This window comes from Crassostrea angulata, chromosome 2 (genome assembly GCF_025612915.1).
Source record: "Crassostrea angulata isolate pt1a10 chromosome 2, ASM2561291v2, whole genome shotgun sequence".
Taxonomy (NCBI): Eukaryota; Metazoa; Mollusca; class Bivalvia; order Ostreida; family Ostreidae; genus Magallana; species Magallana angulata.
The window spans coordinates 1,147,164-1,173,140 of NC_069112.1; the positions used below are offsets into that span (position 1 = coordinate 1,147,164).

The 25,977-nt window shown below is 33.5% G+C and overlaps 1 protein-coding gene and 2 pseudogenes across 2 annotated transcripts in view; all 3 read right to left on the reverse strand.

Annotated features, from left to right (window-relative positions):
* LOC128171377 (uncharacterized) overlaps positions 1-2,091 on the reverse strand; it is a 253,998-nt gene extending 251,907 nt beyond the window's left edge. For both annotated transcript variants that reach the window (XM_052837162.1, XM_052837161.1), the window contains exons 1-2: positions 1,813-2,091; positions 1,420-1,501 (exon numbers count right to left, since the gene is read on the reverse strand). The gene's annotated coding sequence lies outside the window, so the exon portion shown is untranslated. The remainder of the gene's footprint in view (positions 1-1,419; positions 1,502-1,812) is intronic.
* The window catches only part of LOC128171876 (talin-1-like), a 97,687-nt pseudogene that overhangs the window by 56,490 nt on the left and 15,220 nt on the right, over positions 1-25,977 (reverse strand).
* LOC128171440 (uncharacterized) overlaps positions 1-25,977 on the reverse strand; it is a 95,851-nt pseudogene that overhangs the window by 36,133 nt on the left and 33,741 nt on the right.

The window sequence follows — 25,977 nt, forward strand, 5'->3', positions numbered from 1 at the left end:
CTTCGAGCTACTAAGTACTACATGGCTTTTGTGCACAATTTCACTGTAGAGGCTACTATAGTTTCTATAGTGACATCAGGCGACAATCGTCGTCTGTAAAAACGAATGCGTTTGTTTACACCACTTTTTCCATAAATATGAAATAATAAAACACATTCTATTTTAATACATATGAACATTTTTAATAATATTTGTTCTAAATTAGTACATTTTAACTTTTTATAAGGATATGGTATGTAGTCATTTCAAGCAGTCGGCAGCTGTGCTGCAGGAACGCTACACGTGTAAGCCGCGTCAATCTTGATATTTGTTGTGTTGTTCACATTAAAATTCATACTTTAAAGGATTAAAACTAAATTAAATCATAATGAAAAGTAACATTGCTGATAATTTTGTGAAAATACACATATGTAACTACATAAAATAACGTGCACTTACCAAACTTCTGCAAGTTCAGCTTCTCCGTCACAATGTTTGTTTCCGGAAAAAATTACGCCGATCGATTCAGACTGATGTTTATAATTTTTCACACGATTTTTTCTCCTAATTTTCCATATTTGAACATGAGCGACTAAGAATACCACGAAAAAAATTTAAACAAAGAAAGTACATATCTATTGCTTACTACAGACGAAATTTTGTTGTGGTATTCTTAGTCGCTCATATTTTTTAGAACGCAAGAAAGTTGAAAATAGTGGTTTTCTTGGTGTTTTTCAGAAATAGGCATGTATTCCATCCATTTAATTTTATTTCACCAACACTTGTGAAGAAATGAAACAGTTTCTATAGTTAGTGCTTGTTATCAACTTTATAAAAAATATGATATTTGTTAATGTACGTGCAGTTTATTTTATAGAAAAATTGGGGGCATTTCTACTATATATATCCTATCTAGTTCTTTAGTGGTTAAAAGCAGAGGGCTAGAGTCTTCAAACCCATGCAAATGGTCCACGTATTGTATTCCTTTTTTAAAGGACAGCAACTTGTTAACCTATAATAAGTGAAACATTTCCATAAGATAATACCACATTACCGGCATACATTATCACACTTTCGATACGTGTATGTCTTTAATTTAAACAGTTACACAAGATAATACCACATTACCGGCATATATTGACACCCTTACTATGTATTTTACCAATATACATCGTATTCTACATTTACTTTACACCCCCACCCCCACCCCCGCTTTTTAAACAGGAGGAGGAAAACGCACACAACAGATTCGTGAAAATATGATTTCATTTTGTAATGTGACGTTTGATTAAACATCCGTATAAAAATTACACGTGTACCTTATATATTGGGTTCTTATTAAATGGACGCACTGGCTAGTTTTTATTTAGTTGCTTATATTTTAATTGACTGTGTAATCCTCGCTATATTTCTCTGAAGCTATGGACGCTGATTATTTACCTTCACTGCAATTGCGAACTGTCCATTGAACTATCAGGGTCAAGGTTAGGGTTAGGCTGATGGGCCCCGGGTTGTACAATATCTGAAAGAATGGACAGTTTTTATCTTATAACCATTACTTAGATAAACAAAAAACTTTTTGGTTTTTGCAGTGGTCCTTTTGTCCACATTGCATTATGAAATGCATGCTCAATTATTCAGTCAGACAAAGTTATCTGTACAAATCAAAGTAAACTGATGCGCTCAATCAGATGTATATACTATATTTGTATATTATAAGATTTCAAAGTCACATATAGGTCCAATGGGCTGGGTGTAATTCGATAATGTATAACATTGTATGGTACTATACTTATGACATACACATGTCACTATGATAAAATATTTACTTACTTATTTACTTACTGCTCAGTGGTAAGCATAGTTCGATCCCGCCCATTGGTCATGTGTGTACAAACATTGGAAGAGGATCGTGTGATTCTGTTAAGGATTAATACGTGGATATATGAATGTCTGTTTCATCTAAAAAAAAATTCCGATAATCCAAATTTATACAAAAGGACGACGTTAATCAATCGAATTTATGTTGTTTTTTGTTTGTTAATTCGTGCAATAGGTTATTTTGATTTTGTCATGGATACACTGTGTAGTTTGTATGTGGAAGATGGTAAATTTCCGTGAGGTTGGAGAAACTACCAGTTGTGTTGTGTTACTGTGAGTTTGTGTTCATCCCAATTATCTGCAGTAGTCCAGTATGTTGGCTCTAGTCGTCTAATAAGTAGACAAACTGACGACACAACAATGTTTTAATTAGATGTATTTATTAGGGATGTAATTGATATCCCTTACATAACCAACCGTAGACAGAGAACAAAGACGGGAGTCCCAAGCCGCCAAAGTTCTTCTTTAGAATACACATACTATCGTAAGAATCGTCACGTGTGAATGTTGGTTAAACTTAAAAACCCGTACATTTAACTATTGAGTCACAGTACAGAGGACCTTTAACATTAATGTGTGCAATGAGTAGAATCAAACAAATCTATGTCTACGATCTCTCTGACAATGACAATTGACATTGACTCACCGACACGGACGATAGTGCGACGGTAACAAATTAAAAATGTCTTTGTAACAAGATGTTTAAATACCATCCGAACGACACGACCGATTGTGTGATAGTAACAAGAGCTGTCTTTGCAACAAGCTGTTTTATTGAACTAATTTTGCGATTTTGTGACGACGAGCTGGGCTTTTGAATCAATAGTTAGGATTATATTACAATTCAGATATAAACCTGTTCAAAAACAGACCTCATTGACTTTATTGTATAAGTTGTCGCAACAATATAAATTATTCAACGTGATTTGTGTTTCAAAACATTAATTGTCAAAATTATACCTCCAATGCGTCGTAATTTGTTCTTTGCATAAATGAGTGCAGCGTGAATTAATTATTACCTTTATCAATACCGGGCAATACGGACTGTGCATTACCTCCAAAATGGACTGTAGATTACCAGTCAAAAGGGATTGCCTACCGGTCAATGGGGAATGTACATTACCGGCCAATAGCATCTGTGCATTACCTGCCTTTAGGGGTTGTACTTTACCGGCTAATAGGGGCTGTACGTTGCCGACCAATAGGGGCTGTACACCACCGGTAAATAGGGACTTTTTATTTGTTGTGCAGTTAAATGTAGAGAAGTTGTAAAATTGTTTATTAAAAAGCAGTTGAATATTTGTTAGAAATGTATCTAACAGAACACAACGATTAAAACCAGTTAAACAGTCTTAATTTTGTTTTAAACTTTAACTGATTTAATCATGTAAAATGTATTATTCCATTTCCCTATAAGACTGTAGATAATAGTCTATAGACATTCACTGAGAGTGTTTATTTCCTCCTCAGTTAAAACTGTCTACAACAAATCTGTATCTACTGTAGAAAAGTGTTTCCTTATATTTAAACATGTTCCCTATGTCCACAACAATTCAGTCCATACTGTAAAGTAGTGTTTCCCTATATGTTAACATGTTCCCTATGTCTACAACAATTCAGTGTAAAAATGAGAAAATATACATGTCTTACCTTTTTTATAGCATTCCTAAAACCATTGTATCTCTTGATATCAGGTTCTAAAATAACTAAAAGGTATGACTATATAACGTGTTGTTACTAAGCGAAGCGGAGAACATAATGTGATTTTCTTTAATATGCCTCATACATATCTTGCAAGCCGTTTTATTCAGAGCGTAACGTCGTTGTTTTGTATGAGATTGAAACTCTCTAAAAGAGTATATAATGAAAGGGGATTTAAAGGTATTTCAACAACACACGTACCATGGACCTTGATGTATTAATGTCGTTATGGGGATAAGACAACATTTATCACACACACAGATCTATTCAGTAAGAACAAGTGAATCCTAAAATTTACTGAATTTGAATTAAAAAAAAAAAAACCAGCGTTGAATGTCGCCAACAAAAATCAATTTCAACACAGTTAACGTCCGTGGCATCGATGTCCATGGCTTTAATTCTGTGTGTAGTAAACACTGTAGTAAAAGGTAGGATACATCTACAACTAAACAAACACATCATGTCCTAAACCCTTGGTACCACACACATTGTCAATTCTCCCGTTATGTAGTATAAAGTAGGATACAACTACAACTAAATAAATACATCATGTCCTAAACCCTTGGTACCAAATACAGAGATGATTGTCAATTCTCCCGTTATGTAGTGTAAAGTAAAAAACATCTACAACTAGACAAACACATCATGTCCTAAACCCTTGGTACCAAATACAGAGATGATTGTCAATTCTCCCGTTATGTAGTGTAAAGTAAAAAACATCTACAACTAGACAAACACATCATGTCCTAAACCCTTGGTACTAAATACAGAGATGATTGTCAATTATCCCGTTATGTAGTGTAAAGTAAAAAACATCTACAACTAAACAAACACATCATGTCCTAAACCCTTGGTACTAAATACAGAGATGATTGTCAATTCTCCCGTTATGTAGTGTAAAGTAAAAAACATCTACAACTAGACAAACACATCATGTCCTAAACCCTTGGTACCAAATACAGAGATGATTGTCAATTATCCCGTTATGTAGTATAAAGTAAAAAACATCTACAACTAAACAAAGACATCATGTCCTAAACCCTAGGTACCACAGACAGAGGTGATTGTCAATTCTCCGGTTCCTCCCACATCAAAACGTAGGATTAAGGGAACGTCTTTTTTTAGATAACAAAAGATCTCGTGTTAACAGAGACGTAATCATTTTTTGATGGGTTTTTTTCCGCACTTTGCGGATTAGAGGGCATACGTAGAAAATGAACAAGTTTTTTGATCTAAGAAATGAATTAAACAATCTTTCTTTTGAAAGACGTATCAAACGAAAACTTCTTTGATAGTCAAAGCAATATGAGCTGTATTTTTTAGAATTCTATTTTGCTGCAAAAACCTGCTAGTATGATAAGTTTGCATATAACTTAAACTTTTATGATAAATAAGGTTTGAAAAAATCAATAATTTTTGTCAAAGGAAATATTTCTCTTCCAAGGAATTTATAGCAAATCAATTTTTGTACAGGACGACAATAATTTAATTTTGCTCCAAAATAAGGCTTCTTAACAGCCTTTTCCACAAAATATGGCTAAAAGAAATTTAAAAACTATGATATTTTTGTCATTTTAGTAGAAAAGAACATTTTAGTAAAAAAAGAAATTCAACATAAAAATGATCCTTCACTTTTACCATTTGTATGCACTCGTTTCAAGTTTGAAAAATAAATTTAAATTAGATGATATTTTGAACACTAATAGAATTATCGATTCACAAACAGTTTACCAGTGACCACAGTGCTGATAAAGTTAAAGGAAGCACTTTTTATGACACCATACATTTTCATTGTGTTCCGCCAAACAAGAGGAACCGAAGGTTTAAGTGATATTTTCTGATCAAGTATGTCCATCTGTCTGTCGGTCTGTCCGTCGGTTTCTAAACTTTTCACAGTTTTGACTATTTCTCGAGAACCACTGGCCCAAATTAAACCAATCTTTGTACAAGATATCCTTATGGAAAGGAAATTCCAAACTGTTAAAATAAAGATCAAATCCCCTTTTAAAAGGGACATAATTGTGAAACATTGAAAATAGGATGCGTGTCTTACAAAATCATTCATCCTTAATGCCAAAATATACACCTTAATTTGTACATATGATAAAGATTCTCAATTGATAAAATCCTGGCCCCGAACCAATAGTGGGGCCCCTAGAGGGATTCAAAGTTAGCATAAACATATACAGGAAAAATGTAAAAAAAATATTCTTCTCCTCAAGATCTACAATGTTACAATTTAAGAAGTTACTTTTAAAGCATCTTCAAATAATGTAGATTTTGAATTGTGAAAATCGTGACCCGAATACGGTAAGAACCGAATGGCATAATGGATTTTTATGAATTACAGCTAGAAATGTTATTCGCATTATAGACACAATCAATTTAAGAAACAGCATACATTAAACATATAAATCATAACAAAGCTATTAATATACATTAAACATATATAAGCAGCAATCACCAAGATACTATAATTTTCAACTTTTAACCTAAGGTGTGTTATTTTGTTTGTCCCCACCCTCCTCCCGGCAGAAGGGGGTGTGGGTATGGGGTCTATGTTTGGTAGCTTTACTGCACTGCTTTAATAAGTTGTTTTTTTTTTAACTAAAACCACGCCATCGTTTAAAAATCGTCAGCGCAAGACACGTCCTTTACTTCCTCTAATTAGGCAACTTCAAAACAAAGATATGTTTGCAGGCTTCAGGATCGGGGGCGGATGAGGGGAGGAGGGGGTGGATGGGGCCTGCCCTCCCCCACACTTATGTGGAATTTCTTACTTATCAGCAATGCATGCATAAGCAAGAGAGAGAGAGAGAGAGAGAGAGAGAGAGAGAGAGAGAGAGAGAGAGAGAGAGAGAAAGAGAGAAACACATGTACAAGATCAACCCTGACTCTTAATACAAATGTGAAGTATGGGGGTTCGAAACCGGGGAGCATTTTTAATTTAATCTTCTAATTAAACACATAATTTCCTCTGAGTACTATTCGGAGTATGCTCCAAAAGCTGGTGGAGGAAATTTTTACGTCTCTAGAGGAAGACAGAGCACGGAAATTCATGTAAAAAGTCCTGACATGTAGACAAACTGTACGTGTATTCAGATCAATTATTTCTCAACAAAATATAACACATTATTTACATGTATATTATGCCCTTTATCATCTGCAAGCATAGAGATGTGTCTGCATCTATAACTGATGAAATTCTCTTTCTATCTCTCTATCTCTTTATCCCTCTCTCTATTTTTCTCTCTCTCTCATAATTTTTAGCTTCTATCATGCGTGTTTTAATTAATCAATTAAAGTACTATCATTTTTTTTTACGTAAACAAGCTTAATTTTTATAAAATGTAAAATAAATACCCAAGTTCCAAAGCAGAATATATATTACATCGATCATACTTAATTTCTTTCCATAAATGTTTACTTAAGAATAAAATTTGAGAGAGAGAGAGAGAGAGAGAGAGAGAGAGAGAATTATAGACCGTTAATTTCCTCGTTCTTTTAAAAGTTGTTTATATCTACGCTCCCTACCCTCTTTTCCAAAAACAATCGACATAAATACATTTTGTTGATAAATTTCCCAATAACACTGGATTTATCGTCTTAATTTGTTGCTCAAAAGTTCATCAGTGTTTAAATATAACCGTACACGCCTAATTAAGGGTATCAAATACGACAGACCAACAAAGTACAAAAGCCACCCCACGTGCTGAACCTATACACTTCTATTTAATCAAGTCGTCGCCTTTCATGTATGCATGTTTTAGACTTTCCAGATCTGTTCAAGCTCGCCCATTCTTTCCACAAATTGTTTATTAATTTGTTTTCGGAATTTCTTAAGTTAAAGTGACAATCACAGCTTCTATATGAGTTTCGTTTATACACGTGACTCCACAACATTTTAAAATCGCTTTAAATTCACATTGTGATCGTTGAAATAATTGATTATATATAGGCGTTATCCACATTTTTTTTAATGTAAGATTGCATGTAACTTTCAATAAGACATCTGCCTGCATTAACTATATGTCCATTCTTTTGCACTAATCGATAAAGTATCATGCCGATAGTTGAGCTTATACTCGGTGAGAAGGAAGATTTTTACATGGTGTCTAAATTTAATTTTCATATTATCGATGTTACACAACAAGTGAATAAATGTATCTTTCTCTCGCTCTCTCTCTCTCTCTCTTTCTCTCTCTCATTCTGTCTTTCTCTCTCAATGAAGAATGCATACAAATATCGGCCAAGTGATTATCTATTTAAAACAAATGAAAAATTAAACTAGATGCTGTCATTAGACAGTAATACCCGCACCAAGTGTTTGCCCCTAAATAACACCGTTCTGTACCAGTTTAATTAAAAATGAAGGTCACATGTAAGTTCTGGTAATACTTTTAAAAATTATAATTTTCATAAATGAAGAATGAGATCCCCCTCATATGATAATACACAATAGCAGCACTTTATGTGCAATTTGGGGTTGAACTGTTCGCATGTAAAATTTAAGGTAACATTATTTTGGGGAAAAATGTTATACCGGTATTTATACTTTTTTGAATTGTTTATTCAATAGGAAGTATACATCACAATATGCAGGTGTCTTGCACCACCTTAAATCTGTTTTTTATCTAATAAAATAGTGCAAAGGGTTTTGAAGAATGGGTCAAAAAATTACATGCATGTTACAAATAACTGATCTTTGTCTGAAGTAACGTACACAACACAGGTCTATAAGTCTCAATACTTAGGCGTCGGAACCCATGGGATGGGGGTGGTGGTTGGGGGCTTAGCCCCCCATTTTTTTTTGCAAAGTTAGACCTAACCATTAGGCACATAGCATCATAAAGGGTTCAGTTATCTTCTACTTTTTTCGCAGGAAAGATAATTGATCCTATATTTACCTTTAAAAGATGGAAATATTGAGATGGAATAGGGAATATGTTTTTTTGCTTGTCAAGATTTCGCTAGGATTAGTCTAGCCCCTACCCCCCCCCCCCCCCCCCCCCCCCCACACACACACACACTTTCAATTTGCTAACGATGCCACTGCAATAGCGGGTACTAATTTTACTCAGCTCGTCGATTAGATTTCATGTGGTGTATGCATACATGTATGTGGTTTTTGGACATGCAGAAAAGGATTAGTTAACATGCACAAACATTTCTTTTGTGATGGTCAGCTAAAGGGATTCATATTGTGCTCTAATTGGATTATCATTATGATGCTGACCAATAAAGGTAAGCATAATACATGTTTAGTAGCACAATATAAAGAGACACCGATATGTACATAAGTATTACTTTCACTTTCTAAACAAGTGATCTCCCTTTGCTAGCATACTGTTGACATGGTACATTGTTTGTCCTGACTTACTTTTATATTCAAACATTTGGTCTTTTATTAAAAAATGGCAAATACTTCCGGTATATTTGTAACTGATTTGTCATTACTGTGTTTAACCTCCAGTAAGTATAAACAGGTTTATAAGATAATACCACATTACATACATGCATTATCACCCCATATAATTGTTCATTAACAAATATACTCCACATTTTAAACAAATTCAATACCATTCTACCCCCTTTTTTTGAAAGAAAGAAATCACACCCACAAAATGGATTCGAAAAATAATGAATTGATTCAAAGGCAGTCTATTCAATGACATGTACGTCTTATAAACTGCCTTAAATAGTTTGACATGATAAATTGTTTGGAGTGACTTACTTAAATGTTACTTGTGTCTGTATCATGTCTATGTGACCTATTCAATGGCATGTACGTCTTACAGACTGCCTTATATAATTTGACATGATAAATTGTTTGGAGTGACTTACTTTAATGTTACTTGTGTCTGTATCATGTCTATGTGACCTATTCAATGGCATGTACGTCTTACAGACTGCCTTATATAATTTGACATGGTATATAGTTTGGAGTGACTTACTTTAATGTTACTTGTGTCTGTATCATGTCTATGTGACCTACTCAATGGCATGTACTTCTAATAGACTGCATTGTGTAATGTGATATGATACATCTAATCGACTTCCTTATATAGTTTGACATGGTACATAGTTTGTCGTGACTTACTTCTATATTCCTTGTGTCGTTTAATGTAATCTGTAGTTCCGCTCTACTTCTCGGAAGCTATGAATGGTAGTTTTTTCCCTTAACACCCGATTTAGCACGCGAAAAGCAGAACTCTGTAGTCTATAAGGAATAAAAAGAAAAAATGGAATACTGGAACACCAAGAAAACTATCAAGAGAACAAACAGTATGTTCTCTCATATACTTAACGTTATTTCTATATCCCCACCGTCATAAAGCCCCCCCCCCCCCTCACACACACACACACACACACACACACACACACCACCACCACCACCACCACCACCAAAACAAGACTTCACTTCAATTTAAAGTTCACATTTTTTAAAACAAGATTTTTTTAACCAAATCAAAGTTACATATAATAATCAATATCTTATTTTTTGTCAGATTATTAAAATATCTGGCCTGTAATAATTCATATGAAACCTGCAGTCAGGTGTACCTGAATGTATGCAGACTTTGTATGGCTGACATCTCACACCCGACAATAGAGGCGTCACCTGATTGGTTGGTTTACTGTATAGTCTGTGTCACACCCTGAATTGTTGTACTGTATATCTGTTTACATGTGTTTGACATAAGATGAATGTGAAGAAGTAAAGTATAAAACAAATATAAAAACATTATCTATCTCTCTTTCTCTTTCTCTCTCTCTTTCTCTCTCTCCATTTTAATAAACTTTCTTTTTCTAGAAAAAAGAAGTATTGTTTTAGCAGAGATAAAAAGTATAAATTCACACAAGTTGTATACCGATCATAGAATGTATCCGATTCCAATCTAATATATTTTAAAATTCAGTTTAAATTGTTGATTGTTTGCCCAGCAATGTCTAAATTAAAAACATAACTCATGCAGTTTATTAGCAATTCTCACCAAATCACGCTCGAGTTCCCCCCCCCCCCCCTGCATCATGTTTTAAATGTTGATACAGCCGACTGGCTGCCCTACATATTACAAGGTGTTTTGATGTAATACGACACCTGTTTTCCTGTGATGACGCGAATAATTGGAATGCCAGACTGTAAGCTGATAGGCGTGTGTGAGGATGAAAGGATTTTTGAATTTTTTAATTTAAAATCAAAATTAAGCTGTCTGTTAAAAAAGGTTAAATAAAGTAAATTTTAAAATCTTTTTGGATGAATTTGTTTTAAAGAAATCATCATTTGAAAGATGCTTTATATGATTGTTAAGTGTGATTAGAGTTTTCCATGGATTTAAAAGATATTAAAGAATAATGATCATTAATTCAATTATTGTTTTATTAAAGAAATCAAGACTTGATTATACAATCTTAGGCATGCTCTCATAGATTACTAAAATCAAATTACATCCATTGAGACCAATTTTTAATCTCCAGATTTTAAAGTCAAAACAAACTTTCCGGTTTATTTTTTTTATTTTCTTTTTAAAACAAATCAATTCATTACAAAGCGATGTCCGCCAATTATTGACCCATTTAGATAAAAATATTTGTGGTTTGACGAACCTATTGATACTTATGTTTAGGAATTTTTGTCATTGCACAAATTAACCAAAAGCAACACATTTCTGAGTACATGGACTTAAAAAATAGTTGTTTTAGTACACTGCACGATTGCCTTCAATAAAGTGCCTTGTCAATTTGCTAACTGATAGCAATAACATTGAGATCACACAGAAATATACCCACAAGTACAGGATAGCATTTCTTAATGTTACTAAAGTATTTCAAGCAGTACCCATGAAATAATTGATTGTAATTAGGGTCTTCCGTTTCCAACGGAAGACCCTATTGTTTTTCTTCGGATTCTTTTTCATTATTATTATTCTTCCTCTGACTTTTTTTGTGGCTTATATCTCAACAACTATTCAACCGATTTCCACGAAATTTTCAGAACTTATTTGGTATCGTTAATACTCGAGGTTATTAAAATCTAAACATATGACGTCACTTCCGGTTTCAGATATTGACGATTTTGTAAATTTTTAAGGGTCATTTTGTCCACGCATCTCCTCCGAAACAAATCAAGATAGAAGCTTGAAATTTTCAGGGACTGTAGATAAATGTATGTAGATGTACCCCATTGCCTTCACTAATGAAAATTGTGCAAGGCTTCGAAGCTCGCCTGAACCTGAAAATAAGCACCAAATTTTTCCACAAAATTTTTGAACATTTTCTGAAATATCTTTTGATGTATACATATTTTGTGAAATAATGTAATGCAAAAGATGTTTATTTTTGCAACACCTTTAATTTGATATCAAGAAAAAGGGGCTGGCCCCTCAAATAGGGGGCCTATAGGGCTTTAAAGTCTTCTTACAATAACCTTTTACAGAACAATAATTTGTTATCAATCATAAAAGCAAAAATGTTTATTGTACAACTGTTTATCTATACAGTACCATAGCTTAGTCATTTATTACGTAATTAGGGGTTTCAAGGGGCCACAAGTTCAAAACTTTGATCATTTATATCGGAAAAAGGAGAAACATTTTGAAAAGCAATGTAGAACAAAAGTTGCTCAAAATAATGTTCTGTACAATATGCCACCTTAAATTTTTTGATGATGGCCCCACTAAGGATTTAAAGGGTCGGCCCCTAAAACACATTTATACAGATATCTCGAGAACGGTTAACACTTTGTGAACACTTAGTGAACTAAATATGTTTATATTTGCAAGACCTTTAATTTGATATCAAGAAAAAGGGGCTGGCCCCTCAAATTAGGGGCCAATACGGCTTTTAAATCTTCTTACAATAACTCTTTACTGAACAAAAATTTGTTATTAATTATAGAAGCACAAATGTTCACTGTACAGCTGTTTATATTTACAGTACCATGGCTAAGTCATATATTACGTAAATAGGGGTTTCAGGGGGCCAGAAGTTCAAAAATTTTATCATTAATATCTGAAAAAGGAGAAACATTTTGAAAAGCAATGTAGAACACAAAATGTTAAGAATAATCTTCTTAACAATATGGCAATTAAAAATGTACTGTTGGTGGCCCCGATAAGGAGTTAAAGGGTCGGCCACTAAAACACTGCTGTGCAGATATCTCGAAAACGTTTAATAATTTGTGAATACATGTGAACAAAATATGTTTACATTTGCGAGACCTTTTATTTGATATAAAGAAGTAAGGGCTGGCCCCTCAAATTTGGGGCTTAAAGGGCTAGTAAGTCTTTTTATAATAACTTTTTTATAAGCGATAATATGATATTTTTCATTTAACAAAAACAAAGAACTTTTTAAACTTAATCTAACGCTGAAATTTGTTTTAAAATCGGACCATGCATTACAGAGAAATTTGGGTTTAAAATTTGATTTTTATCGGAAATTATAATTCCGCATTCTTGGTTTAAAAAATAATTCGTACCAAAAATAATCGTGTCAAGTCGTACATGAACACATTCGGGTTTAATTTGTTAAGACATTCTTGAATTTGGAAAGGTTTTTGTTAAGTTGTACTTAAAATCATTCGGATTTGGTTAAGTCGTACCAAGAATTATTCGAATTTTTTTCTTATTGTTTTAGTTACTGTTGTTCTTGGCTTAAGAACTCTGCTTCTTACAGGTAGTTATCGCTTTTCTCTCGACATTAACGGAAGACCCACTCGTTGCTTTGCAACGAGCTTTGCTCTAGTTAATAAGTATTTTATTTTAGATTAAAATCCATTCTTTGGTGATTCATAAGGGATATGAAGGTAGTGACACTGCTGAAAATACATAACCCGCATTAATCATAAAACATATTAATGAATGAAGGTAAATATTTGCCGTTTTAACGCCATTGTTTGTGATGTTGAAAGCCAAACCCAAATTTTGTCAGCTTGCCTAAGTACATAAAAAAGAATTCGATAGAAAATGTTTGAAATGAATAATGGCGATTTACCTATGCGCATCCATAAACGATTAATGTTTGAAGTACATTTGCGCATGTGCGCGGGAATAATAGTTCAGAAGAGCAGCATACAGGACGAAGTAATAAGACAGGTTTGTTTACAATTGTTTGGGGTTTTTGTGCTGTTAACAGGAAAACAATATCAGATATTGTCATCTGCATTTTATGAGGATGGATGCGTATCGGTGTCGATGACAATTGATGAGAGCTCTTTTGCAATAAATCATTATTTTCATGCATTTAACAACATATATAATTATAAAATAGCAAGTCAAAATTATCCCTTCTGGGGTCACTCGACTCAAAACAGATACAATTTTTAGATTTTTTAAACGTTTCTGTATAATAACCTATACAAGTTTTATCATAATCAGACAATGAATATCATACCATGCATATAACCTTTTTTCCTTTATGAATAAATATATCTTATTTAAAAAAGAGAACACACCGCTGTGTGACCCACCCGTCTTTAGCATGAACCCGACAAGCTCATAGTTAAGGTGGAATAACACAGTATCACAAAAATGGCTGACACTGATCGAAACGACATTTCGTTTTATGAAAAGGATTTTGTGGACTTAAACATGTTTCCTACTCCATAACCGAGTGGATAAAGTGTCGGACTTGTGATCCGCACATCCTGCGTTCAAATCCCTCAGGGGTTTTTGTTGTTACTTACTGGAATAATTATTTTTTATATCCAATCTTCAAATTTTTCGCTTATTTGACATCTGTACAATTTATTTATCATTATATCTTTCATTATCAAAAAAATCCTGTTACTTTAAGTTACTTTTTCCCGCTGTGTTATTCCACCTTAAGAATGACGTCGCTCGATGTGTTCTTCAATATATACCCTAATTTTACAACGTTCCCTGTCAAACTGTTTCTTTCTTTTCTCTTTGGACGCGTTATTCCACTGCCTACAGACCAACCACGCTTTTGCGTCGATATCTTGTGTACGTTCTAAAATAAGCTTGTCACATCACGTGCTTTTGAATATTTCAAAATGGTCGTTCACCGACCGAATGAATTAAGGAGGACGACTTTAGTTTGCATTGCGCATGTTTTTTGCGCATTCTAATATAATACAGTTGATTTATACTTCTTATGATTTTTTTTTCGATATCATTAATAAAATTGAACACAATAAACAAAATACAGATAAAAATATTTAGATTGTTAAGAGAAATTTTTATTTTTAACACGATTTTTACGTTGTGCGGTAGGGGGGCGTTGCCATTGCGCTTTTATGACGTTATGATAAAATGAAGCTTTGTAGGAGTACGTTATAAAAAATAGCATAAAAGAAAAAGTAAAAATTGTTCGCTGTTGAAATTTTATATAGAGAATATTGCTATCCTCGAGGACATTTTCCTCATTTTTGGAATGAATCCATTATACCAATCATCATTTGTGATGATCCAAATATATAGCAAAATTTGGTGCATTTTAATATTTTGAGATGGCCCCTACTAAAAACCAGACGGTAGAATTTTGTGTTTTTTACATATAAGGTAGGAAAAGCTATTACTAATCATATATAACAATTTGAGAAAAAAAGCTATTGTAGTATTTTTTTAAAACTGCTTTGATGTGCGGAAAATGCAGTTTCCTATAAATTTCTATAGTAAATGTACCTCTATTTTGAGATGGCCCCTAAAAAGAACCAGAAGGTCGATTTTCATGAACCTTCGCAAATAAACTAGAGTTGGTTTAAATTACATATGGTTAAAAAATAAAGAGTTATGCTATTTTAGTTTTTCCGCAAAAAAACCCCAAATCGGCCTCCTTAATTAGAATCTATATTTAATACTTTTAAATGCGTTTGATTTAAACAGTATAATTTGCAGAAAGTGTATAACATTTGTGGCTAAATAGAAAACGCAAACATTTATTTCTTTTAAAATTTTCATTTCAAACGGCATTTATACCTTTAATAATTCTCATCATAGAAAGCCAAGGGTTTTGTAAGGTGTCTGGATTTTGCCCTCTGGGTAGTTTATTTCTTTAATAAATATGAACGCAATTCCATTGTTTCAAGCTACGGGTCAGTTCTATTTCCACAAACAGGACATAGAACGGACACTAAAATTGTTTCTTGCAAAGATATGGAATTCTGTTTAAAGTAAAATGGGAATAGAGAGAACAAAAGTGATTCTCTGCTATCTGTCACTGACCGTGTTATTTGTACCCACTTAAAATATTAGCTTGTTGCATTAAATGCAGGATAAAGAGCCGATTTTTGCATGTTGGGTCATTATGATGCAATTTAATCACTGCATTATTTAAGGTAATGGTCCATACCCCACTAGATAAACAAAATGCGTACAGAATTTTTTCATATTTTTCAAACATGTATCTGAGGATATGTTCTCATCAAATTTTACCCTGTTGGGTGGTCCATCGGTATTATAAAAGCTAGGGTCATTGCTAAAAATAGAACCGATTGCGGAAAATGGCGCTTTTTCATACATAAAGAATATAAGCATAAGCCTGAAATTAGAATTTCACAAAATAATTTTTTGACTTATATCCTATGTAAAAAAAAGGAATTATTATTTCAAAACAAAATTTTTTATGTTACACTTGCTTATTTATCAAAAATAGATAAATCTGCATACAAATGAGATAAAATGAAATAAATTTTCAAAGAGAATTTAAGCTCTTATAAATTTATTTACGTACAGAATTCTCTAAAATTTTGATATTATTTACACATTAACGCCCTTAATCAATTGGAAATAAAATTACCCAAAGGACCGGCCTTTTCAGGATCACAATGGGCGTATTTTGGGTAAAAATCATTAAAATATATATTTTGAAAAAAGATCCGTAAAAATTAATCAACACTTGGCCGACGATATTTCTGTTATATCATCAATTTTTATCACGATTGACCGTTGTAAAATTGTTTGGCGTTTCAGACTTCAATCTGTCTCAGAATCTTTATCTCCGCTAGATGGCGCCTGAATACCACATTAGATCGCTAGATAACTCGCACACATGATCACTCGAACCCCTCGCAATATTACACAATAAGGGGCGATGATATACAACAGCTCCAATTTACGCATTGCATTACAAACACGTGTCACGCATTCTTGGATTGCATGCCGTGGATAACTCTCTGAAAAAAATTCTTGATTCGCGTATGAAATGGGTACAGAACAATTAACAATTTTTATTTCTTTCAGTTTATATGATATGTATTTATCATAGCATTTACCGTAAGTAAGAATATCATACATAAACGTGCAGTTTAAGAGATGCATTTGAATGTATCGAGCTGATGTAAAAGCCCATGTGCACTCAAATAATGTTAAATAGAAATACTGTTATCAATTTTTTAATGCTTCATTATACCATAAAATATCATTTTATTATTATTTAATGAAATCAGAGCATGAGTACATGTTTCCAGGTAAAAGTGATTTTAAATATTACTTTTCTTAATAGAAATTACATGAATTTCGTCTCAGAATGATTTTTTTGTATTAATTTGAGTTGTTTCATACAACTACATAGAATTTTATCTACAGCATTGATTGATTAAACGCATGCGTATATTACAATTTTGGCCTAAAGTAAATTAGAATGGCAGAGTTCACTGCGGCTTTGGGGAATACAGGTTAAAAAGCTATCTGGGTTAGGGTATGGGTATTACATAACGGTTGGTCGCTACTGTTGAAGCACAGGGAACATCGTAGGCCAAATGACTCAACATGGTTACATAATAATTGTTTACGAAAAGTTCAGCGAGGATCCTTGCAGAAAATGATTGCATCTTTTGATTCATCGCTAATTAATAGAAAGCCTTACCTAAACAATTTTAAAGTAATTAACTAATTAAAACACTAAAAGTTGTGTAAAAAGCAAAACAAAATTTCTTTTGAATTTGAAATTCAAAATATCTTATATATTAAAATTTGACATTCAAGATTCCCATATAACTCAGTTTGAAAGGACAAACTTTACATACGTATTTACACGGGAGAGGATCGATGGCCACTAAAATGACACAGGTTTAAAATTTCGAAGTATCGCGCGCACACACACAAACTACATACAGAAAAGCTATACAGACCGGCTATACGCAGCTTATGGAAACAAATGACTATAGATGCGACAAAATGTCGAGAAAAAATACAATATTACGAGTAAAGGTGGAAAAATAGTTTTATTACGTGTTTGTTTGAACAAAATCAAAATTCTTGCTTCATCAAAGCTAGCTAGACGATATTTTATATAATTAATCGATCTTTACATTCTGTGCCATTGAAAATTCGAGAACGTCAAAACTCAAGTTATATATTGTTCAACCTATTAGATCTATTTGTCTCTTGTCTAAAGAACTTGAACTTATGTTAGCACGATGAATCTATTCACATTGAAGCGTACGGATCTTATGTGTAGATAATAATTTATGTTTCCACTCTCGCATGATCCCGAGTTGGATGGGTAAATGCGTGCAGTTTAATGACAATTTTTAGTGCTTATGTACAGATAAAAAAACAAAACTCATATACATGTATACGCATCTATTAAAAAATGATTCATTGATTAGTTTGTTTTCATTTTTGATATAAATCTCATGTTGCCGTTTTCAAGCGAATTGTTGTCTTAGAATACCCCCCCCCCTCACCCCTACACACACACACACACAGAAAAATCAAGCGGAAAAGGAAACAAAGACAAGTTTTAAATTCTACATGTAGTATTTGATATTTAAAACAAACATATCATCTTGTGTTGTGAAATAGATTATTTGTTGTAATTTGATATCAGTAGCATTCATGAAAAGCTCTTGTTTATATCCCGAATTTATATCAATTATATGATGCAAAAAAGCATAAGTTTACATGTTAAGTTTAATTTTTAAGGCTAAAATTGAAAAAATTCTGTATTTGTGGCTAAATAAACCCATGTACGCAAGACGCAACTCTTGTGTATTAGGTAAGCACTGACCGCTAGCTAGTCCAGCCGCGACCGATCTTCCCGAGAGATATGTTACGTAAATGTACACACAGCTCAGAACCCAGGGATATTTGAAATGCTCGCAAGATAATGACTAAAATGTGTTACACAGAAGTATATCATTTTTTTTATCCATAATGTTTTTCGCTAGATAAGAAAAGAATATACATATTTTCTCTTTTTCGTTTTTAAAGGATTGTCAATAATACATATAAACATAGGTAATCACAGATTACAAAGCTCATCGAGACGAGACATCACCCTTATGAGACTTCACCTTTATGAGACCACCTTTATCATATTAAATGAAAATCATACTTTATGATCTTGGATATTCATGGATTCTGTTTTGAAACAATATCGTATATCATCTGTTAAAAAATTGTATGATAATCATATGTTCATATGTTAATCAATACAATAATATAAAATCAAATATTGCATCCTATCATATTTACAAAATATATCATATAATACAATAAAATACCATAATAAACAATGATGAGATATGATATTGTAATGTATGATATGACATTGTATTGTGTTAATACAATATCATAATATATAAAACAATATGGTATTATATTACAATATCATATTAAATAATACATCATAACATTGAAACATATGATATTATATTGTACAATATAGTATGATATTGTATGATACTGTATAATTTTTGATACATAATATGATATTGTTTCATATGATACAATATTATTTGATACAACATTGTATCATATCAAATGATACAATATTATTTGATAAAGTAAAATATAATATAATACAATATTATACTATACATATTGTATCATATGATACAATATTATATTTTGCAATATCTTATGTAATAGTATCATGTGATAATATAATAAATTAATAATACAATATAATATTATACAATATTGTATCATAATATACAATACTATACATGATGATATCATGATACAATATCATAACATAAAATATCAAAAAAATTTATACAATATCATATCGTATCATATAACTTTTTATAATATTACATACTGTAGAATCATTAGAATTCGTGGTGGCTCAATTTTCGTGGTATTCGTGGGTAGCCTTTCCCCATGAATTTACATCCTCAACGAAAACAAATTTAGAACGAGTTATCTTTTGTTACTGAAACTGAAAACTGGCAAATCCACTCAATCACATCCACAAGAATAAGCAAAAAATTCACAATCCACGAAAATTGGCCCCCTCGAATTTAAATGATTCCACAGTATGATATTATATTGTATCATATTAAACAATATTGTTTCATACCATACAATACTATATCATAGGAATCATGTTATATCATTTATCAACAAACACATCTATCTATCGAGCAGGTTTGAGTGAGGTAGGAGATTTCTTTAGCATCCTTGATAATGGAGATCAGGCTCTGCATCTGAAGCAACCTCTGCGTTTCATTTATAATATAGTTAAATCAAATATGCAAGCTATCATTTATAAAACATGTGACCTGTTCCAAAAAAACTAAACCTCATCCAGCATCCGAAACCTATGGCTCAGATTCAGCATTCAAGCCTGTCAGGTGCATTAGTATACATAAGACTATCTCCATGCAAGTTTGGTGAAGTTCAGACCAGTAATAACTAAGATATCATCATCAGAGGGCACTAGCAATTAAAACCTTAACCTGCTCCAGCATCCGCAACCTATGGCTCAGATTCAACATCCATGCCTTTCAGGTGCATCTGTATCATAAGACACACCATCCATTCAAGTTTGGTGAAGTTAGGACCTGTAATAACTAAGATATATTTTTTAGCATCCTTGATAATGGAGATCAAGCTCTGCATCTGAAGCTTCCTCTGTGATTCATTCATACTACAGTTTAATCAACTATGCAAGTTTGAAAAAGTACTATTATCTATTAAACATGTGACCTGTTCCAAAAAACTTAACCATATCCAGCATCTGAAACCTATGGCTCATACTCAGCATTCAAACCTGTCAGGTGCATCAGTATCATAAGACGCACCATTCATGGAAGTCTGGTGAAGTTAGAACAAGTAGTAACTAAGATATAATCATCAGAGGGCACCTGTTTCAAACACTTTAACCAGCTCCAAAAACCTTAACCTCCTCCAGCATCCAAAACCTATAGCTCAGATTCAGCACTCAAGCCTGTCTGGTGCATCAGTATCATAAGGCACACCATCCATGCAAGTTTGGTGAAGTACGGACCTGCAGTAACTTAGATATTGCTATCAAAGGGCACCTGCAACAAAAACTTTAACCTGGTCCAACAACCTTAACCTCCTCCAGCATCTGAAATTTAGGACTTTTTTAATGATGTAAAATGAAAGTTCTTGACATTTTGCACATTTTTTGTTCTATATCTGTTAAGAAAATATTTCAAACTAAAAAGTTACGAATCAAAAACAACACAAAAAATCAGCATTTTTAAAACATAAAATTTCAACAACTTTTTGGATACTTTACATGAGGAAAATCGTAAAAACAAAAGTCGGAGGACAACGTTGAAAGTTTCTATTTTCAAGATTTATGACTTTGAAACACATGCTATGGACGGTTTCTGAGCCTATGCGTGCACAAGAATGCCTATATTTTCTTTAAAAAGGGTAATAACTCGGTACTGGAAGTGTTGATTTCAACGATTTTCCGTAGATATTGAGAAATAGTAATTACCAATTAGCCCTGAAAATTTGGACTTTATAGGACAACAAACAAGCAAGATATTGGAGTTTTAAAAAACGTCTAGAAGAAAAAAAAGAATAAAAAGAATTATCAACAGAATCAGTACAAGGTCTTCCGTTGAAAACGGGAAGACCTTAATTTACTTTGATTACTGAAATAAATCAAAATAACCAACAAATGAGGACAGAACATCGTGCTATGATTTGATTTCACCAATTCTAAAAGGGGGCTTTCCAATTGTATATTAATAAATCAATGCACAAACAAATCATATAGTTTCTTTGATGTTAAAAAAGCAAATGATTTATTTACAGCAATAAATTCTTGAGAGGAGGAGAAGGGGTAAATTATGCTGTATGGCTTCTGAGTGAGTTGGTCTTGATAAAAGTACACTGCTTTAAATCCTGTTATATATCATGGAGCATCATTGATCTGCTAGAAGCCAGGCTACGTTAGCCACAGAATACAGAGTTACAGCTCAAAGGCAGTTAGTCTGTAATCAAACAGCTCCTATAGCAGGATATATAAGGAGATACTTCATTGAGATACATGTAACTCAGACAGGTTCTGCTACAAGCAGTCAGTTTGTCTAAAAACTTAATTCTTTTTGCAAAAAATGATGTCTTATAACCCGATTTGTTAAGAATAAAATGAAATTATCTTTGAAAATTACCTTCCATTTCACTGAAAATTTAAATCTTAAACATTCACGTAAAAACGTTTGCTTATATTTTTTCCTGAACTTTGCGGTTATTGGGAATTATGAAATAAATTCTAATACAACATAAGCTCATTCAAAGAGGGGCAATAATGATGTTATCACCAGTCGGCTCAATAAGCTCATTCAAAGAGGGGCAATAATGATGTTATCACCAGTCGGCTCAAAAAGCTCATTCAAAGAGGGGCAATAATGATGTTATCACCAGTCGGCTCAATAAGCTCATTCAAAGAGGGGCAATAATGATGTTATCACCAGTTGGCTCAATAAGCTCATTCAGGGGGCAATATAGAGGTTTGAGAATTGATGCCATGTATCGCAGTCTGACTGGTCCAACATTGGATCTGTATAAACTCCTACAGGGATTGATTGACCAGGCTCTATACAGGTCCATTAGTAAGTCATTAGTCCTCCACTAATGAACCACTGATTAACGACGTACCTGTTGCTGGGAGCTGGCCGGGTTAACCAGGTTCTGACACGCCATCTGTATGGCTTGGTTAGCCCAGGCAAACTGGGACTGGTCCACCAGCCCGGGCCTTCAGGGCTCTGACGCTCCATCAGCAATGCCCACAAGGTAGGCCACCTGTAATTTAAAGGAAAAACAAATGCTATTATTCATTCATCATACATATTAGGAAGATCTGGCACTCCATCAGCTGCGCTCCCTCTCTTCAGAGAGTTTAAAGACGGTCCTTCTCTACAGACAGTTCCTCGGTACCTCTATATGTATTTTACATTCCCCACGGAGTCACAGAAGTTTTCCAGGTCGCCCTTCTTGGCATGGTTCGTGATCCCAGTCATAAAGTCTCCCAACAGCTGCAGGACAGACAGAGGGGCCAGTTAGTTAATCCAGTAATTAACTAATTAACTGATCCAGATATTAACTAACCATTCAAAATATTATTAAATCTGAAGTGGTATGACAGGTATAATGTCAGTATAATTTATGAGTGATACAGTTGGCTTAATGATTCATCAAACACATCATCAATACATATACTGGTCAACTTATAGGAGATCAATATCATTAATACATATACTGGTCAACTTATAGGAGATCAATATCATCAACACATATACTGGTTAACTTATAGGAGATCAATATCATCAACACATATACTGGTCAACTTATAGGAAATCAATACCATCAACACATATACTGGTCAACTTATAGGAGATCAATACCATCAACACATATACTGGTCAACTTATAGGAGATCAATACCATCAACACATATACTGGTCAACTTATAGGAGATCAATACCATCAACACATATACTGGTCAACTTATAGGAGATCAATACCATCAACACATATACTGGTCAACTTATAGGAGATCAATACCATCAACACATATACTGGTCAACTTATAGGAGATCAATACCATCAACACATAATTATACTGGTCAACTTGTAGGAGATCAATACCATCAACACATATACTGGTCAACTTATAGGAGATCAATACCATCAACACATATACTGGTCAACTTGTAGGAGATCAATACCATCAACACATATACTGGTCAACTTGTAGGAGATCAATACCATCAACATATATACTGGTGAACTTGACGGAGATCATTACCATCAACACATATACTGGTCAACTTGTAGGAGATCAATACCATCAACACATATACTGGTCAACTTGTAGGAGCTCAATACCATCAACACATATACTGGTCAACTTCTAGGAGATCAATACCATCAACACATATACAGGTCATTTTCTAGGAGATCAATACCATCAACACATATACTGGTCAACTTATAGGAGATCAATACCATCAACACATATCCTGGTCAACATTAAGGAGATCAATATCATCAAAATAAAGCAAAATATTACATGCATGCAAAAATGTAATTCACATTTAAAGCCTCAATTTGACTGAATTTTTTCATATTGAAAACAATACCAAGGAGAGGGGAGTTGTAAACATTTGTAATACATGTAGTAGGCACAGACAGGTGGAGGGACCAAGCTCAGGGTCAGAGTTGTAATACATGTAGTAGGCACAGACAGGTGGAGGGACCAAGCTCAGGGCCAGAGACTCGCTGTAAACATTTGTAATACATGTAGTAGGCACAGACAGGTGGAGGGACCAAGCTCAGGGCCAGTAATACATGTAGTAGGCACAGACAGGTGGAGGGACCAAGCTCAGGGCCAGAGACTTGCTCACTTCTGATCTCAGATTGACATCAAGGCCAATTCTCTGATTGACAGTTAGACTTATTAGGGGACCATCATATAGTATTTGAGAAGACACTGTTGTAATGAGTTTTCAGGCTTGAACATGCAAAAAACAACACACAACATAATGTTTACAGACAACAGATGGGGGGGGGGGGGTAATGTTTACATACATACATGCTTTCTCTATATTGTGTTCTGGGATTTTACATTGGGGAAGAAATCTGTTCTTTATAATTGCTTATTTTAGCAAAATTACCGAAACTGAATTTTAAAAAATACATATGATCATATTAGTATCTGATTATCACAAAGGCAACCCATACTATAAAATGAAATTTGCCATGAATTTACAATGCCTTGAAACCTCAGATCCTATGAAATGAAGTTTCTAAAGATATTTTAAAATTAAACCAACAACATATTTCATTTAATTTTTCCAGAGGAAGAACAAACAATCTAGAACTTGTAAGATGATAGCTGCACTGTTAATTCTCTCTGTATATCACATGTATGCTGTCCAGCTATGTACTTAGTACAGATAAACAAGAGAAATATACAATAAGCTTAATACAAAGTTTTTCCAGGTACATGTACAGTAACTAGCTTGGTTATTTTCTACTTATCTAATTAATGAATATATACAAGATTATTTTTCTATTTTCACATATGTGTATGCATATAGCACTAGCTATATTTTTTTTTTATCAAAACATGACATAGAAGTCTTTCCACAATTTTTTTTTTTTTTTTTTGGGGGGGGGGATTATAATCAATTATCAAAACAACAAAGGCTGACACAAAAAAATGACAACAAACATGCAACTGATGATGAAATTGACAGAGACAAAGTGGAAAAAAAAACCCTCAACCCCATAAATAGTTCATAGAAAACAGGTCTAAATCAAGATAACAATTGAAAAAGCACCAGTCCCCCCCCCCTTCACATGGCTGAACCCTGACCCTGAAAAACCCTGTAGTTTGTGGGAACACAGAACAAGCTCAACATTGTCAATATAACAACCTTACACTAATTACTGGCCCATCAACTGTGACATGTACATTGTCAATATAACGACCTTACACTAATAACTGGCCCATCAACTGTGACATGTACATTGTCAATATAACGACCTTACACTAATTACTGGCCCATCAACTGTGACATGTACATTGTCAATATAACGACCTTACACTAATTACTGGCCCATCAACTGTGACATGTACATTGTCAATATAACGACCTTACACTAATTACTGGCCCATCAACTGTGACATGTACATTGTCAATATAACGACCTTACACTAATTACTGGCCCATCAACTGTGACATGTACATTGCCAATATAACGACCTTACACTAATTACTGGCCCATAAACTGTGACATGTACATTGCCAATATAACAACCTTTAACTAATTACTGGCCCATAAACTGTGACATGTACATTGTCAATATAACGACCTTACACTAATTACTGGCCCATCAACTGTGACATGTACATTCAAAATGACTGTTTTTTCATTCACTCGAAGTTTCATTAAGTTCATTTGAGAAGGTTGGGTGTTTCATTTGAAATACAAGTGAAGTTCAGAGGTTAGGATAGTGTGTGATTATGTGTTCTGTGAGCAAATATAAAACGATGTGATCAACCCAAGATTTTTTGTGAGGGTGGGGGTGAGGGTGGAGGTGGGGTGTTGAGCATGTCTGTTATAAGCTTTCTGGGTACAACAAAAATAGAAGAGATACAAGAGAAGGTGAGATTTACCCAGACTTGGCCCTGTGATAAAATCCTCACAAAATCAGCCAATCAGTCGATAG